The sequence below is a fragment of the Pygoscelis adeliae genome, unplaced genomic scaffold (genome assembly GCF_000699105.1).
Source record: "Pygoscelis adeliae isolate BGI_AS28 unplaced genomic scaffold, ASM69910v1 Scaffold348, whole genome shotgun sequence".
NCBI lineage: Eukaryota > Metazoa > Chordata > Aves > Sphenisciformes > Spheniscidae > Pygoscelis > Pygoscelis adeliae.
Window position 1 is genome coordinate 1 of NW_008825307.1, and position 6093 is coordinate 6093.

The window sequence follows — 6093 nt, forward strand, 5'->3', positions numbered from 1 at the left end:
GCACCGGGAGCGCAGTTAAGCGACCCAGCGCGCGCCACTGCGCACGGATAGCACCCAGGCTGCACTACCGCACTTCGGTTGCCCGGCAGCAGAAGCGAGCGCGGCAGCGTGCTCCAGCGCGCATGCGCGGCCTCCGTTCCGCAGTACCGACTTTTGGTCACCAGGTGGCGGCAGCAGCGAGGTGGGCGTCGCGTGCCACTGCGCATGCGCGGAGCTCCACCTGCGGTACCACGATCCGGTCGCAGGGAGGCAGCAGCGAGCGGGGAGCGTGCCACTGCGCATGCGCGGCACCTGAGCTGCAGTACCCATGCTTGGTCGTTGGGTGGCAGTAGCGAGAGCGGCGTGACACGCCACTGCCCATGCGCAGCGCTCCACCTGCAGTACCACGATCCGGTCGCAGGGAGGCAGCAGCGAGCGGGGAGCGTGCCACTGCGCATGCGCGGCACCTGAGCTGCAGTACCCATGCTTGGTCGTTGGGTGGCAGTAGCGAGAGCGGCGTGACACGCCACTGCCCATGCGCAGCGCTCCACCTGCAGTACCACGATCCGGTCGCAGGGAGGCAGCAGCGAGCGGGGAGCGTGCCACTGCGCATGCGCGGCACCTGAGCTGCAGTACCCATGCTTGGTCGTTGGGTGGCAGTAGCGAGAGCGGCGTGACACGCCACTGCCCATGCGCAGCGCTCCACCTGCAGTACCACGATCCGGTCGCAGGGAGGCAGCAGCGAGCGGGGAGCGTGCCACTGCGCATGCGCGGCACCTGAGCTGCAGTACCCATGCTTGGTCGTTGGGTGGCAGTAGCGAGAGCGGCGTGACACGCCACTGCCCATGCGCAGCGCTCCACCTGCAGTACCACGATCCGGTCGCAGGGAGGCAGCAGCGAGCGGGGAGCGTGCCACTGCGCATGCGCGGCACCTGAGCTGCAGTACCCATGCTTGGTCGTTGGGTGGCAGTAGCGAGAGCGGCGTGACACGCCACTGCCCATGCGCAGCGCTCCACCTGCAGTACCACGATCCGGTCGCAGGGAGGCAGCAGCGAGCGGGGAGCGTGCCACTGCGCATGCGCGGCACCTGAGCTGCAGTACCCATGCTTGGTCGTTGGGTGGCAGTAGCGAGAGCGGCGTGACACGCCACTGCCCATGCGCAGCGCTCCACCTGCAGTACCACGATCCGGTCGCAGGGAGGCAGCAGCGAGCGGGGAGCGTGCCACTGCGCATGCGCGGCACCTGAGCTGCAGTACCCATGCTTGGTCGTTGGGTGGCAGTAGCGAGAGCGGCGTGACACGCCACTGCCCATGCGCAGCGCTCCACCTGCAGTACCACGATCCGGTCGCAGGGAGGCAGCAGCGAGCGGGGAGCGTGCCACTGCGCATGCGCGGCACCTGAGCTGCAGTACCCATGCTTGGTCGTTGGGTGGCAGTAGCGAGAGCGGCGTGACACGCCACTGCCCATGCGCAGCGCTCCACCTGCAGTACCACGATCCGGTCGCAGGGAGGCAGCAGCGAGCGGGGAGCGTGCCACTGCGCATGCGCGGCACCTGAGCTGCAGTACCCATGCTTGGTCGTTGGGTGGCAGTAGCGAGAGCGGCGTGACACGCCACTGCCCATGCGCAGCGCTCCACCTGCAGTACCACGATCCGGTCGCAGGGAGGCAGCAGCGAGCGGGGAGCGTGCCACTGCGCATGCGCGGCACCTGAGCTGCAGTACCCATGCTTGGTCGTTGGGTGGCAGTAGCGAGAGCGGCGTGACACGCCACTGCCCATGCGCAGCGCTCCACCTGCAGTACCACGATCCGGTCGCAGGGAGGCAGCAGCGAGCGGGGAGCGTGCCACTGCGCATGCGCGGCACCTGAGCTGCAGTACCCATGCTTGGTCGTTGGGTGGCAGTAGCGAGAGCGGCGTGACACGCCACTGCCCATGCGCAGCGCTCCACCTGCAGTACCACGATCCGGTCGCAGGGAGGCAGCAGCGAGCGGGGAGCGTGCCACTGCGCATGCGCGGCACCTGAGCTGCAGTACCCATGCTTGGTCGTTGGGTGGCAGTAGCGAGAGCGGCGTGACACGCCACTGCCCATGCGCAGCGCTCCACCTGCAGTACCACGATCCGGTCGCAGGGAGGCAGCAGCGAGCGGGGAGCGTGCCACTGCGCATGCGCGGCACCTGAGCTGCAGTACCCATGCTTGGTCGTTGGGTGGCAGTAGCGAGAGCGGCGTGACACGCCACTGCCCATGCGCAGCGCTCCACCTGCAGTACCACGATCCGGTCGCAGGGAGGCAGCAGCGAGCGGGGAGCGTGCCACTGCGCATGCGCGGCACCTGAGCTGCAGTACCCATGCTTGGTCGTTGGGTGGCAGTAGCGAGAGCGGCGTGACACGCCACTGCCCATGCGCAGCGCTCCACCTGCAGTACCACGATCCGGTCGCAGGGAGGCAGCAGCGAGCGGGGAGCGTGCCACTGCGCATGCGCGGCACCTGAGCTGCAGTACCCATGCTTGGTCGTTGGGTGGCAGTAGCGAGAGCGGCGTGACACGCCACTGCCCATGCGCAGCGCTCCACCTGCAGTACCACGATCCGGTCGCAGGGAGGCAGCAGCGAGCGGGGAGCGTGCCACTGCGCATGCGCGGCACCTGAGCTGCAGTACCCATGCTTGGTCGTTGGGTGGCAGTAGCGAGAGCGGCGTGACACGCCACTGCCCATGCGCAGCGCTCCACCTGCAGTACCACGATCCGGTCGCAGGGAGGCAGCAGCGAGCGGGGAGCGTGCCACTGCGCATGCGCGGCACCTGAGCTGCAGTACCCATGCTTGGTCGTTGGGTGGCAGTAGCGAGAGCGGCGTGACACGCCACTGCCCATGCGCAGCGCTCCACCTGCAGTACCACGATCCGGTCGCAGGGAGGCAGCAGCGAGCGGGGAGCGTGCCACTGCGCATGCGCGGCACCTGAGCTGCAGTACCCATGCTTGGTCGTTGGGTGGCAGTAGCGAGAGCGGCGTGACACGCCACTGCCCATGCGCAGCGCTCCACCTGCAGTACCACGATCCGGTCGCAGGGAGGCAGCAGCGAGCGGGGAGCGTGCCACTGCGCATGCGCGGCACCTGAGCTGCAGTACCCATGCTTGGTCGTTGGGTGGCAGTAGCGAGAGCGGCGTGACACGCCACTGCCCATGCGCAGCGCTCCACCTGCAGTACCACGATCCGGTCGCAGGGAGGCAGCAGCGAGCGGGGAGCGTGCCACTGCGCATGCGCGGCACCTGAGCTGCAGTACCCATGCTTGGTCGTTGGGTGGCAGTAGCGAGAGCGGCGTGACACGCCACTGCCCATGCGCAGCGCTCCACCTGCAGTACCACGATCCGGTCGCAGGGAGGCAGCAGCGAGCGGGGAGCGTGCCACTGCGCATGCGCGGCACCTGAGCTGCAGTACCCATGCTTGGTCGTTGGGTGGCAGTAGCGAGAGCGGCGTGACACGCCACTGCCCATGCGCAGCGCTCCACCTGCAGTACCACGATCCGGTCGCAGGGAGGCAGCAGCGAGCGGGGAGCGTGCCACTGCGCATGCGCGGCACCTGAGCTGCAGTACCCATGCTTGGTCGTTGGGTGGCAGTAGCGAGAGCGGCGTGACACGCCACTGCCCATGCGCAGCGCTCCACCTGCAGTACCACGATCCGGTCGCAGGGAGGCAGCAGCGAGCGGGGAGCGTGCCACTGCGCATGCGCGGCACCTGAGCTGCAGTACCCATGCTTGGTCGTTGGGTGGCAGTAGCGAGAGCGGCGTGACACGCCACTGCCCATGCGCAGCGCTCCACCTGCAGTACCACGATCCGGTCGCAGGGAGGCAGCAGCGAGCGGGGAGCGTGCCACTGCGCATGCGCGGCACCTGAGCTGCAGTACCCATGCTTGGTCGTTGGGTGGCAGTATGGGCAGGGGGAAGGAAGGACAGGAGGAAGGGGAGAGGGATACAGAAAATAAGTGAGGGTCAGGGAGCAAGAAAATGGGATACAGAGAAAAAGAGATGGATGGGAAGCAGGACACTGGGATAGAGAGCAAGCGAGAGCAACAGGGAGAATGACAGGGAGATGAAGCCAGAGAAAAACAGGGACCAAAAGCAGGACAGACAAATGGAAAAGAAAATTAGGGATGGGGAGCAGGACAGAGGGATGGAGTGACAAAGTGAAAGACAGGCAAAAATAAGAGACAGGGAGCAGGACAGAGATGGAGGGGAAAAAGCCTAGGATGGGCAGCAGAAGGGATGGAGAAAGAAAAAACAGCACTGGGCTGCAGGACAGAGATGGCGTGAGAAAAAACAGTGACAGGGAGCAGGACAGAGTGACAGAGAACAAAAAAACCAAAGAGGGAACAGGACAGAGAAATGGGGGGAAAGACAAGGAGTAGGACAGAGAAACAGCGAGAGAGAGAAGGGGGATAGGGAGCAGGACAGAGAGATGGAACAAGAAAGGAAAAAAGGATGGCAGGCAGAACAAAGGGAAGGAGAAACAAGGACAGGGAGCAGGACAAAGGGATGGAAGAGGAAAAAAATAGTGATGGGCTGCAGGACAGAGATGGAGGAATTAAAAAATAGACACAAAGGAGCATGACAGAATGAGAGAGAGAGAAAAAAGGGACAGAGAGCAGGACAGCATTGGAGGAAAAAAACAACTGCGATGGTCAGTGGGAGAGAGATACGGAGAAAGAAAAAAATACTGAGGAAGAGAGAAATAAAAGAAGGGACAGCCAGCTGGACAGGGGGATACAGTTAGAAAGGATGGGAGAGAAAATGGGACAGAGAGAGAAAGACAGAAAAGATAGTGAGAGGAAGCAGGGCAGAGGGACAGCAAGGAAAAAAAAGGGACCGGGATCTGGACAGAGATGAAGAAAAAAGCAGCAGGGACAGAGGAGAAGAGACAGAAAGAACGACAGGGAGCAGGGCAGAGAAACAAAAATCAGGGCGGCAGCAGGATGGAGATGGAGAAAAAAAACTGGGATGGTCAACAGGACAGAGAGGAATATGAATATGGGCAGGGAGCGGGACAAAGGGATATAGCGAGAAACGATGGGACAGGAAGCAAGACAGGCGAGAAAAATGATGATGAGAGAGAGAGAAAGACAGAGATGGTGAGAAGCACAGGGGGTTGGAGAAAGAAAGAGAGGTATTAGGAGGCCTGCAGAGAGACAGAGGACGAAAAAAAATGGGCAGGGAGAAACACAAAGGGTCAGAGAGAGTAAGGGATGAACAGGAAGAGGGACAGGGACAGCGAGATACAGAATAAAAAAAAAACAGTGACAGTGAGCAAGACAAAAGGATAGAGAGAGAAAGAGAAGGAAGGGGAGAGAGAGGAAGGCAGGGACACAAGCAGCATGTACAGGCACAGAGAGGAAAAGAACGCCAGGGAACAGACCAGAGAAATTGTGGGGGAAAAGAGACAGATGCAGATCAGGACAAAGAGATGGAAAAGGAAAAAACAGCAATGGACTGCAGGACAGAGACAGAGGATGAAAAAAAAGAGGGAGAGGGAGCAGGACAGAAGAATAAAGAGGAGAGGTACAGGGGGGAGAAAAAAAAATCACAACAGCATGGGAAACAGAGGGGGAAAGAAAGAAAAAAATACTGAGGAAGGGGAGGGGCGGGGAGGGCCCAGGATGCACAAGAGGGGAGACAGGGCCCCAAGGGCCTGGGACTCACCACAGCTCTCGCTCTTGGCAGTACCAGGAGACTTTGACAGGTCAGATGCTTCTTTGTCCTTCCCTCTTCCCTTCCTCTTCTGTAACTCCGGTCGCTTGGCTGTCCTCCACCTAAGAGAATACATGGGTGTCTCACAGCTCTTAAGAGATGAGGCTTCCTGGACATGTAGCCTCGCTCGCTCGTGCACTACGCAGCTGTACTGCACTATTGGTGACACCTACAGACCCTGAGGTGCACGTTGGCAGCCTGGCCTGCTGCTGACTATGAAGAAGGATCCTTCCTCACCCAGAGCGGCAGGCTCTCTCTTGCCTGCAGCAGGAGGCAGCTGCCGGCCAGATGGCCTTCGATTTCTTCTTCTTTACCTTTCTCTGGCCTCTCCAGCTTCAGCAGCAGCAGCAGCTCCTGTCCACCGCCAGGAACCGCTCCTCCTCGTC